The following is a 12,939-nucleotide window of genomic DNA, read 5'->3' as shown; positions in this document are numbered from 1 at the left end:
GTGCTAAATAACAGGTGTTTATTGTTACACAAGTCAATGGTAACCATTTTATCAACCGCAGAAGGATGAAGGTGAGGTCATACAGTTTTAGGTAATGGATGTATTAGTCAGATGTGTGAACATTGAAGGTGACATTGGGTGGCTGCAGAGCACTTCTGGGAGAGGGATAAAAGTGTGAAGTGTTTTGATGGTTTATTAAAGTTTGACTTCCTGTTGTGCCAGTCCCATTTTCAAGATTAGTGCTCTGGTAATTGAAACAGTCCTGCTACTGGGCGCTTCTTAAAACAAGCGGGCTGCATCTTCCCAGAGCCAAAGGTGCCCCAACAATTGGGGATTATATTTTCCCATACTACTTGTATAGATGTGGGGAGGGAGGAATCTAAATTAAATCCACTTTTGGCTTTAGAAAGTCCCACATGTAAATTGTTAGATTGGCATCCTCTGTCCACATATGGGCAGGAGTACTTTGCAGCTTAGTTGTTAATTTATTAGGTCAGCCGAAAGAAGATGCACTGCTCCTTTTCGGAATTAGATTTTTGGAGAAGTCGGCACCATGGATGTCATCGAGGGGCCGCCAGAGGTCACAGCTGCGACCGCTAGCTTGCCCCTAGCGACCTCTGGCACTGCCTCTGCGCCCCTAACCTCAAAGGTAGTGAAGGCGGTGCAAGGAACAGAAATTAAACATTGCTCCGGGAAACTTGTTTACTTTCTGTTGCCTTAACCGTGTAAAGCACGTTCAGTAAAAATAACCTGGTGGCTCCTTTGTGAGGTGCCCCTAAGATTATCTGCAACTTGTACAGTAAAAAAGGATAACAAGCATTTGCAATGCAATAGGTCTGGCATTTGCTCGACTTAGAGCTATTAGCATTGGAAAGTCCAAACTGGACTTTTATTGCCACATAAATTGAAATTGAAAAGTAATACAGTTTTACATAACCAAGCCGATTTAAAGCGCCACGCCATGAGCGTGAAGGAGCACAAAAAAGGAAACAGAAGTTTGCTCGTATTCAAACATATCAGCAATTATTAATGTAACAGGGTTGATGTCATGCAAAGCACTCAACTACTGCCCAGCGAAATCACACTGGGTAGGAAATAAAAAGAAAAAAGTAGTCCAGAAGCCATGCCAAAAACATGGAGCCTTGTATGTTTTCAGTAGGTGGCCAGTGCTCTCGAGGAGGGATAAACCCTGGAAAAGGCATGATGTATAAATGGCTTTCACAAATGAAATCAAGCGATTTTTAAAAGGCAAGCCCACAAGCCAACGGAACTGATGGGCATGCAGTGGGAGTGGTCAAAAGCCCACAGAGATTACAGCAGACTAGATTGCCTGCGTGTGCAACCCTAAAAAAATGCAACAGTTGCCAATCCTTGACTAACAGAACTAGGGGATCGTGAGGAGAGTATCTGCAGGACACTATCTTCTTAATCGGGCAGGGAACACACCTGTAATTGCCTTATATACCATGCAACAGGACTTCAATACGACGCTCCATTGGCAACCAGTGCAGTTGCTGGATAGGAGCATCATGAGTTGTACATGGTGCACTAAAAACAATGCAAACTGTTCTATTTCAAACTACTTGTAGGTTTTGTAAACAACGGAAGGGGTAGGTTGGGGGAGGAGGAGACAGAGAAATGGTTCAAGGGAGAATAGAGAGGAGAGTAGAAAGAGAATCTATGGATGGAAAGAGACTGCACAAGGAGACGAAGAGAGCTGGAAGGTTTCAGTATTTTTGCCAAAGTAGGTTTTGATTTTCAGTCCAGCTCAGGGTGCACTTGAAAAGTCATGCAAGATACTGCATGGAAGATACAGCGAACTACATTACGCTCTGAAATTGTAATTTTACAAGTTTCATAGAATTTTGTGAAAAGAACATCACACAATTTTGCACGTCTGTACTTTGGATATGGAAGGTAAAGAAATCTCCAAAATCTCTAAAGACAATTATCCAAACACATGGCCAACATCCAAGCCTCGCCCTTACCCGAGGACAACAACGCTAACCTGCATGCAAAGCATTCCCTTCTTTACTTTACAACTATGTCACTATATTATTTGAAATTCCCGTGAAATGCTGTGGTGTAACCAGCCTCAACATTTCTCAAAATGTTAGCAGTCCTACCAACTTGTTATTCTGTTTATTGGCAAGATCAGAGTCGCGCCGTTCCCCTTTGAATTTTGCCTTTACTTATTTTCACTTCCTACAGTCAACATTTTTCCATTATTGAAGGGTGAGCACTTTACAGCGTAGAGTTCAAAGGAATCATTTCTCTGTATGGCGTCCAAGTGTTTAATGCCCTCACAGTGGATTATTCAGCATGACAAAGGTGTGTTTCCATAGAAAATAGCCCTGCAGCAGCATTAATATCAAGGCCATTGGCACTGGAAGGGGCCAAAGCTTCTAGAAATGAAAAATGCATATTTTGGCTCCTAGGTGAACTGAAAGGTTATGTGTGTGGCAAATCCTTTGGGCGGGGTTCAAATTCATACCTGGGGGCTTGGTGCAAAGAACTGTGTGTTTTTAAGCTAAAATCTCTGTAAATGCAACCCATGCATTAAGCTGAGTGCAGCTGTGGCAATGGATGCCAGGAGGGTTTTTGCACAGCTGTACTGTGTGGGCTGCTCTCACCTTCACACAGACCTCTATGTAGGAGAGAAGCTTCAGCTGAATGGAGCCAACTAAAGTCCCTGCTTTCTAAAAACCCTTGCTTGCTTACTGCCGGGCATACAGGCAGAATGCTGTCAGAAGAAAAGCTAATAGCTCTAACTCGAGCAAATGCGAGCCCAGTTTCTCTGAAAATGCAAATGCCTCAGTGAAATGTATGAATGTCCCTGGCATGATGCAATAGTCTCGTGTTTGCTCTAGTTAGAGAGCATAGCGTTGTAAATTACTGACTGGACTTTTATTGCCACACAGACTGAAAATAACAAAAGGAAGAGAGCAAGGGTGAGCTGGCCCTGGAAAAGTCCACCTCTGCTGTTGGTTTATGTTTACAGAGGGACCTGGTGGGGAGGAGTAACTGAACAAGCATCCACACTGTTGAGGTGAAACAGGCAAATGCCAAAGAAAAGTCCCTTACAGAAGAGATAATACACTGTACTTTGTACTGCTGCCAAAGTGAAAAAAGGCAGGACAAAGAGGCAGAACTGACCACTAGCAAGCAAGGAATTTTGAAGGACACTGCAACTAACAAATGGAAACGCTGAAACTCACTCTATAGTATACTAAAAGTATACAGCAGGCCGAATTCTAACGCTCGACCTACAAAAACAGCTGAGAAAGGGAAGTGTCAAGAAAGGACAGATGAAGTATAAAGAGGAGATACAGACAGAGGAGAGAGTAAAAAGAAAGAGAGGCGAGAAATGTAACTGAGAGCAAAGGAGACATGTCAGAGATGATAAATAGATCGACAGGTGGGAAACAGATGGCTAATAGTGGAGACAGGTAAAAAAAGGATAGATGCAAGAGGGAGATGGGAAAAAGAGTCAAATTATATAGAAAAGGTTGAAGAGGCCGATGACAATATGGAGAAACAGGAGAAAAGGTGACAGTGAAGAGAATGAGCCGGGCTGAAGAGAGTGGTGATATTAGAGGACAAGAGAGATGTGAAGAACTGCAGAGATAAATGTAATATATATATATATATGATAAGGGAGAGAGAGATTTTAAATCAGAGAAGGGGAGAGATAAAAGAGGTAGACAGGGCAAGAAAAGCAGTCATTTCCTCCAGCAAAAAAATACATCACAGTATGATGGTTGTACAGCTCTCTAGCATGATGATGCAGAGTAATAATGATGAATGCCAGAGCAGTCGATAGGCTTGCTTGGGAAATTTATACTTCTTTATTTTTTCAAAAAATGGACCCCGCACTTATTTCGTGGTCGTGAACTCTGGTGAAATCACTTCCTAGGATAACTTCAGGACAAAGGTCAAATGATGTCCATTCCTGTGATGTCCTGGGGTCAAAAGTCATGTGATATCACTTCCGCTACCCCTGGGCATTTTGGTGAATTGTCATCCATGTTTGGCACGTGACACTTTGCATTTGTTTCCTTTCCCCCTGCACTGTGCACAATTTACTGCCTAGCACCAACACATGCACCCATGCACCAAGCATGGGTGCCCGTGTTGCACGATTTTGTGCATGAATGGGCACCTTCCTGCACAAAAACATTTGCAAGAGGCATTTTCCTCTTTAGATGGGTGGTGCAGATTGCAGCACACATGGAAAGAGAAAAAATTAGGCAAAATACCAATATTTCTCCTCTGGGGAGGCATAAGGTTTTGGCACTGCCCCAGTTTTACGTGACTATGTAATTCTGGAGCAGCCTCAATAACCATGGTTGTTGCCTGGGAAATCCCACTGTAACTTCCATGGACCACCTCTCTGGCGCAGAATAAGGCAACGCAGCAACTTGCACTGCTTTGTATTTCTCCGTATCTATGAATTTCACTTGCTTTGTCTGTCTGAAATGTATTCCTAATTATAACTTACCTGTAACCTTTGTTTTTTTAGTGCATCAGTATGTTTTTATAGTCCATCACCTAACTATAACGCCTCTGTAACCTTTGCCTGTCTTCTGTGAATTTCTATGTTTTTTTTCAAGTTGATTAGCTATCTATAACAACCCTATAATGTTTAATTTTTTCATTGAATTAGTATGTTTTGTTCCTAAATTCTTACTATTTTTTCAAACACAAATTAGGATTTGCGCACCATATGCAAAACTTTGCACATAGTGCGCAACTCTACCGTGAATTGTAAATTTAGAAAACGCCGTTTTAGATTGGTGCATTAATAACATTTTTCTTTAAATTTCATACTACTGTCAATTGCTTTAAAAAGTTTTAAACACTTCTTTGAAAGTCGTTATGGCATTGCGCAGCGTGTGTGCACGTATTTTTGGATTCACGTTGGGTGTGTGAATCCAGTATTTTTTTAAATCGCCTAAAGCACTTGTTTACTCTTTTTTATGTTTGTATTGTATACAGGGGTTCACTACAATGCCCTTTAAACTAATGTTTTTATACTTAAATACATTTTTAACAACATTTAAATGCTTTTCTAGAAGTTGTGACAGGTCCCACCTATTCCAACTAATTCAGGGTGTGGCTGTGTGATTTTACACTTGTCTAGCTCAGACACAGTTACTGCTTCTGCATTTCTAGCTTGCTTTCCTTTTTCACACATCATGGCAGCTTCACAGCAGGACCAGGAGGTTGAAGATCATATCCTTTTGGATGAAGAAGAGGAGGTGTCACCAAAAAGAAAAGAGAGTACTGTGTTGCATATCCTCACGATTACAGAAGTTGAAAAAAGATAATGCAAGGAAAGTTACATGCAGCCTGTATAAAAAAGCACAAAAAATTTTCCTGGTGAAGTGAGCTCAAGTACTCTTGCTGAACCTCCAGCATGTACAAACATTTAAGTACTATGCACTTGATGTGGTTGGCTCGTGTGGAAATGGAGAGGTTGGAAACTGAAGGTGGTGCTGGTACACCTGGAGGACAGGTTGCAGAAACATCTGCTGGAGACGTGCCATCAGATATTCCTCCAAGCATTTCTGAGTTTGATGAAGTTGCCATTTTCTGCAAAAAAGTGCAACATGCGCAAAATGTTAAACAACAGTTGAAAAACACCCAAAAACTTTCAAAAAAGAAAAAAGGTCCTTGTAAGGACCATTTATTTATTTCTAAAATACAAATATGTTGACTAGTTTGAATAGTGGCAGAGTGTGTGAGTAGCTCTATGGGTGAGTGACTAGGTGCATGAGTGTCTGTATAGGTGAGTGACTGCATGTGCAAGTGGATGTACGACTGAGTGAGTTGGGTTATGAATGGCTGTATGGGTAGTTGACTGGCTGGATGGGTGAGAGTCTAGGTGTGTGACTGGCTATACAGGTGAATGACTGAGTGCATGAGTGTCTGTATAGGTGAGTGACTGGATGTATCAATGACCATATGGTTGAGTGACTAGCTGTAGGCATGATTATATGGATGAGTAACTGTATGTGTGAGTGTCTAAATGGTTAGTTTCTGGCTGCAGGAGTGTCTTCATGGGTAAATGCCTGGGTTTGTGAGTGCTTGCATGAACGAGTGATTGAGTGTTAATGGCTGTAGAGTGTAGAGGTGAGTGACTAGGTGTGTAAGTGACTGTGTGGATGAGTGACTGCAAGTCTGATTGGGGGAATGAGTGAGTGTCTGGGTCCGTTGCTGGTGGTATCAGTGAGATACTGGGTGTGTGAGTTGATATACAGACAAATGACTGGGTGTGTGAGTGGTTGTATAGGTGAGTGACAGAGTGTATGAGTGCCTGTATAGGTGAGTGACAGTGTGAATGAGTGTCTGTATAAGTGAGTGACTGTATTTGCAAGTAAATCTATAGGTGAGTGACTTGGTCAATGAGTAGATGTATGGATGAGTGGATCGGTGCATGAGTGGCTGAATGGGTGAGTGTTTGGGTATGTGAATGGGTTATGGTTCAGTGAGTAAGCGCATGCAGCATCTGCATGGGTAAGCTGCTGCATCTGGAGTAGCTGAATGGTTAAGTGTCTGGGTGTATAAGTGTGAATATGGGTGACTGAGTTCGTGCATGAGCAGATGAAGGGGTGAGTGACTTGGTATGGTGTGGTTGTCTTTTAATTTCTGTTAGTGACTAGCTGTGTGAGTGCCTCTTTGGTTGAGTGGCTGGCTGCATGTATGTCTGGATGGGTAAATGAGTGAGTATATGAGCAGCTGCATGGGTGAGTGACTGGCTGTGGGCACACCCCTTATGGGTGAGTGTCTGGTTGAGTAAGTGGATGCATGAGTGAGTGACTGCATTTCTGATTGGGTGGATTAGTGAGTATCAGTGAGAGACTGAGCTTGTGAGTTGGTGTACAGGTGAATCACTGGGTGCGTGAGTTGGTGTATAGGGGCATGACAGAGTTCCTGAGTGCTTGTATAGGTGACTGACAGCATGTATAGGAGAGTGACTGCATCTGCAAGTAGATGTATTGGTGAGTGACTTGGTCGATGAGAGGCTGTATGGACAAGTGAATGGGTCCATGAGCGGCTGAATAGTTGAGTGTCTGGGTGTGTGGATGGGTGAAAGGTTCAATGAATGTCAGCATGGGTGAGCGACTGCATCATTGAGTGGCTGAATGGTTAAGTGTCTGGGTGCATAAGTGGGTGGATGGGTGACTGAATGGGTGCAGGAGTAGATGAATGGTTGAGTGACTGGGTATATGTTTGGTTGTTCATCTGGGTGACCTGCTGTGTGAGGGGATTTACGGGTGACTGACTAGCTGTGTGTATAGCTGTATGGGTGTGTGCCTGTGAGCACGAGTGGCTGTATGGGTGAGTGACTCACTACATGTATGCCTGTATAGGTGAATGACTGGGTGTATGGGCAGGTACATGGGGGATTGAGTGGCTGTATGTAAACCTCTATGGGTGAGTGTCTGGGTGCATAAGTTGGTGTATTGGTAACTGAGTAAGTGCATGAGTAGATGAATGGGTAAGTGATTAGCTGTGTGAGTGGCTCTACGGGTGAGCGACTAGCTGCATGTATGCCTGGATAGGTGAATGAGTGAGAGTATGAGCAGCTGCATGGGTGAGTGAGTGGCTGTGTGCACTCCCCTTATTGGTGAGTGTCTGGTTGAGTAATTGTATGAATGAGTGAGTGACTGCATATCTGATAGGTGAATGGGTGTGTATCTGGGTCCATGACTGCTGCTATCAGTGAGAGTCTGCACTTGTGAGTTGGTGTATAGGTGAGTGACAGAGTGCGTGAGAGCTTGTATGAGTGAGTGAATGGGTGGATATCTGGCTCTAAGAGTGAGTGACTGGGTGAATAAGTATATGTATGGTTTGTATACCAATGAAGCAACAAGTACCTACTTACGTTTGTTTGTCCTAAAAATGTGTCACTGGAACTGTATTAAAGAAAAAAAACTGAAATAATAGTTTGTTGGGACGTGTATTATTGGTAAGGGCAGGTAAGTACCTACACTTAGCAACAGGAAACTAACCCCCACTTAGGTCCAGTTAGGTCTCAATACATTTAACCAATAACGCTTAACTTAGGAGACAAGTGTGTAAAGCATTCACAAATCACAAAACCGTAAAAAAGCAAAAGACAAAACACAATAAAAATCCAAAACTAATTTATACAAATAGTTTATGTGCCTATCTTTAAAATGACACAAAAATGAAAACATTTGGATAAGGGGAACTGGAGATATGAAATTAAAAAACATTAATGTTTTCAATCGTCTAGAAAACAAAAGCGCCACTCAGGATATCTGGTCGCACCTCCACCGGGACAAAGTCAACTTTTCAGGCCAAACCAGATAGAGCCCTGCTTGGCTACAGTCAGCAGAAGGCCTCGATCAGACTTATGGGGACTTTATTAATTTAAATAAACTCTCTCCAAGTTAGCCTATGGAGGCCATTCACTACAAAGAGGGAAAAACAAATTTGGCTGGTTTTCCTCACCAGGGCTTATAAAACATATTTTACAAGGTCCCTGCTTATAGTTACACTGCACCCAATGGCACACCTTAGGGGTGACTTATAAGCCCCTAGTATACTGGTTTTATCAATGTGGGAGTTGATGTGTGAGTGGGTATATGGGTGAGTAAGTGGTTAGATGAGGTCACTATAACTGCAGAATTTGATTGGCTTTGTATGTCTGAAATGTATTCCCAACTATAATATCCCTGTAACCTTTGTCTTTCAGTGAATATAAATGTCCTTCATTCCTTGCTTTGGTGGTGCCTCCCATGAACAAAGCACCAGTGGGGCTTGTATTGGCGCATGCCACCAAGTAAATATACACACTCCTTGAAGTACAAAGAACACAGGCAGTCCGTGTTGTGAGTGAAATCACATTTAATCCACTTGGCAAAAGACATAGGGGTCATTATGACATCGGCGGTATTCGAATGTGCCAGAAGATCGCCAGTGCTGGTGGTCTTCCGCCTGCCATATTATGGGTACTGCTGGATTTCTGCCACAATCAGGGCCGCAATCTGGCAGTAGCCATGCTGGCGGATGGTGCTGTCCTGACGCTGCTACCCCCAGCACCGCCCCCGTAGGACACCGCCAACCATAGTAACACCATTAGTACTGTCTGGCAGTGTCCTGCTGATGGGGCGCTGCCGGCGATAGCAGAACCCCTTCCTGTTCCCTGCCTGACGACCTTCTCCCTGGAAGAGGTAAGGTGATTGTCCGACAGGGGATGGTGGTGTTGTGCACTTGGCATAGGCAGTGTAGGGGCCCCCAATGGCCGCCCTGTCGCTCTTTTCACTGCCTGATGACAGGCAGTGAAAAGCGTGATGGGTGTTGTCACACCCGATGCTCCAGAACATTGCCGCCAGCTCTATTACGAGCTGGCATCAATGTTGTCAGAAGTTTCCTGCTGGCTCAGCAGGCAACTTGTAATAGGGCCAGCAGAAGGACGACTGAACTGGCAGTCTTCCGGATGTGCAGCTTTGGGGGCAGCCTCTGCTGCCCACCAAAGTCGAAAACAGGCCCTAAGTATGAGAGAATATAAAGAGACATCACTTATCAAAGCACGTAGAAAAGTGGAGACAAGATTTAGAGAGAGTATGCAGTTCAAATATCAGCAAGGGAGATCTACAAAGGAGTCCCGACAGAGATATATAACACCTTTCAGTAGTGCACACTCCAAAGTTAGAGCAGTTTTGCAGAAACAATGGCACCGACTAAGAAGTGATCCAGTGATAGGTAGGGATATAAGCAAAAGCCCCCAGATAACATTCCGCAGTGGGAAGTCAATGAAAGATATGTTAGTAAGGAGTGATATTAGACAAAGTAGATGCCGGAATACATGGTAACAACAAGAGGATGGATTTTTCAAATGTTCCAAATGTAAAGCATGCAGTAATATGGAAGACAAATAGAGAGTCGTGATTGGAGATAAGGTGGTACATATGATTAATGAACAGTATAATTGTAGGAGTCATTTTGTAGTTTATAATCTAAAGTGCAGCTGCCCAAAATTATATGTGGGAAATACTATAATACAAGTCCACAAGCGAATTCTACAACATCTAAGAGCCTTACAAAATAATGATGTGACGTATCCAGTGGCCAGAAATATTTGCGAAATATTCTCGAGTATAGTGTGAGAGGAGGCAACAGAGAAATAAGTTGAGAAAGTTGGAGTCCAAATTCATAATACCCTTTGATACTTAGGAACCTAATGCACTAAATTGTAGTGAGGAATTGCATGACCATCTGTAAAAATTTGAATATTGTCAAAATGCATCTCTGCTCCTATTTGGGAAGAGGTTTATAGGGGATTTTGTCAATGTTTTTAATGATGCCCTTAATTGTTTTTTCAGGGTTGGTGAATGAGAATAATAAGCAGAAGCTAAAGAGATTTACATATTATAATTTGATTGATGTTCTGGGGTCCAGATATATGGTATGTAAATGCCCACTAGGGCTTCATTGGATAATGAAAGATAAGGACAATATGCATATGGAATTCATATATGGAATTATGGTATACAGAACATTAAAACATGAGGCACTATGTAGAATGTCATTTGTTATCCAAAGTGTGGAATATGGATTTTAAACAAAGGATATTGAAATGATAATCATCATAGTAATGTAGCAAACAATCGTCCTGTAACCGGTCCATATCGTTATGTGAAGTTTGGGCTGAATGATCAATATTGCAAAGATCATATAAATTGTTTTTTTTCAATTTTTACCATATGGATTGGTGTAAATGGTGGTAATTATGGGTGTACAGGCTATGAAAAGAAAAAGGAATTTGAGTTTTAAAACTGTTTAGTAAGGGTTACATGTGGGGTTAAAAGTCAGTTAAATATGGGGTTAAGCAAGTTGAGTAAGGCAGAAAGTGCCAAAACATATTTCTGTTCCCCTTTTTGCTAAGTGGATTACACTTTATACTTCAAGAAGGAGTATGTGTGTGCATATATATATATATATATATATATATATATATATATACATATATAATTCACACAAAAAAGGTTTCAGAGATGTTGTAGTTAGGAAATAGAATTTAAATAAAACATAAAAATTCACTGAAAATGCCAAAGTTTACAGGGATATAACATTTTAAACATACAATAGCATAGAAATTCACCTGTTATAGTTATAGTTATCTCACTTTACTACAACTCATGCCCTAAGGAAACTATGACTCGCGTTTTTTCATCAAAAATGTTACTGTTAATATTACATTAATATTGTAAATGATATTATCAAAGATGTCATGGGTGCCGTCATTTGTGGCATAATTAGCAGTGCATGGTGAGGGCACAAGTTATAGCTACTTAGGGCACGAGTTATAGTTACTTGAGATAACTCTAACTATGGCTTTATACGTTTAAAATGTTACGTCCCTGTAACCTACGTTTTGTTTTTGTGGGTTTCTATGTTATTTTAAATTCAGTTTTCTAACTATAACGTCCCAGTAACCTTTGGTTTACTGGGACATTATAGTTTTTCAGTGAATTTCTATAGTTATTTTAATGTATAGTAATTTTCATTACTATACGTAAACCCAACCACTGCCACGCACAGCGTTCGGCCATGAGCGGTGGGGGTTGGCCACAGGGCCTGGCCTGCAGCCAGACCCTGAGGCCAATCCCCTATAAGCACCAACCTTGCAATGTGGACATCTTTCGCCCATGTGCAGCAGAGGTTGCCGGCAAGGCTTAGCCTGCGGCCAGTTCCTGCAGACAACACCCCTAACCGCCTAACCCTACTCTGCACACGGCTCTTTGGCCATGCACAGTGGGAGTTTGTCACAGCCTATTTCTCTAGGTGAGAGAATAAGTGCTGAGAGTGTATCTGGGTGTGAGAGTGGCTCTGAGAGCCTCTGTCCGGGCGTGAGAGTGCATGCATCAGTGTCTTAGTGGGTGCTTCAGTGTCAGCAGTGTGAGTTATAGTTAACCTAGGGCACGAATTATAGTTACTTGTGGTAACTCTGACTATAACTCGTGAAATTCTATGGTTTTGTACATTTAAAGTGTGAGCCTAACTATAAAGTACCAGTAACCTTTGGCTTTTTAAGTGAATTTCTATGTCTTTTTTTATACTATCTCTTAATTATAATGTCCCCTTAACCTTTGCTTTTTTTCAGTGAATTTTCTTGTTTGTTTAACGTATAGCCTGGGGCATGGCTGCTCTACTTATAATTCATAAAGCCCCAGCGAGGTGGTGGCCCCTGGGCTGTGGAGGTCACACGCCCCGCTCATTATTATGTACTCCAGGGAGGTTGTGATCTCCAGGGCTGTAAGGGGGCCATTAGCCCCCACTATTAAAAAGAAAACAGTGCCACCAGGACCTGGCCCACTCAGGGGCTTTTTTTTATTTTATAAAAAGTGTAGGTGCCCGCACTTGTTTTTTTTCAATTTTTACCACAGATTTGTGACCCCATCATGATTCTGCTGTAAAAGGTTTTTTAAAAAATGCCTTTTAGCCCTGGGGGTCACTTTGGGACCCCAGCACCAGAGCTACTGGGGCAGGGTGTCCGTTTCTTGGGCCCTTTTGGATTTTTTATTCTTTTTTTCTGGGACTCGGCTCAAACTGAGTCCCAAGATGGCTGGCAACACTTCCTGGTTTGAAGTGTTGGCAGCCAATCAGATCTCAGCACGAAATCAGGAGGGCAGTTTAGCCAGTAGCGGAGATCGCGTCTCGTTGGATGACTGCCGCTCAAGCCCTAACTTAGGTTATGGAGGATAGCTCTGAGGCAGTATCAGAGACTGAGACAGCATCTGAGGGAGAGGACAATGGGCCAGAATCTGGGAGTGATTTTTCAGTCAGCGGAGTCCTATCCAAAGACACTTCTTCCAGTGATTCAGAGGGAGACGGTGACAACAGTCGTGCTGTCCCTTTGCAAGCACAGTCTGCGCAGCGGGCCAACAGCGGGATGGCCGAACC

At 42.5% G+C, this 12,939-nt stretch overlaps 1 protein-coding gene across 6 annotated transcripts in view; it reads right to left on the bottom strand.

Annotated features, from left to right (window-relative positions):
* Positions 1-12,939, bottom strand: part of LOC138297205 (WAP four-disulfide core domain protein 8-like) — a 340,016-nt gene that overhangs the window by 227,430 nt on the left and 99,647 nt on the right. The window lies entirely within an intron of this gene.

The sequence above is a fragment of the Pleurodeles waltl genome, chromosome 5 (assembly GCF_031143425.1).
Source record: "Pleurodeles waltl isolate 20211129_DDA chromosome 5, aPleWal1.hap1.20221129, whole genome shotgun sequence".
In the NCBI taxonomy this organism is placed as follows: Eukaryota; Metazoa; Chordata; class Amphibia; order Caudata; family Salamandridae; genus Pleurodeles; species Pleurodeles waltl.
The sequence above is the reverse complement of the archived record's forward strand: the minus strand, read 5'-3'. Positions and strand labels throughout refer to the sequence as shown.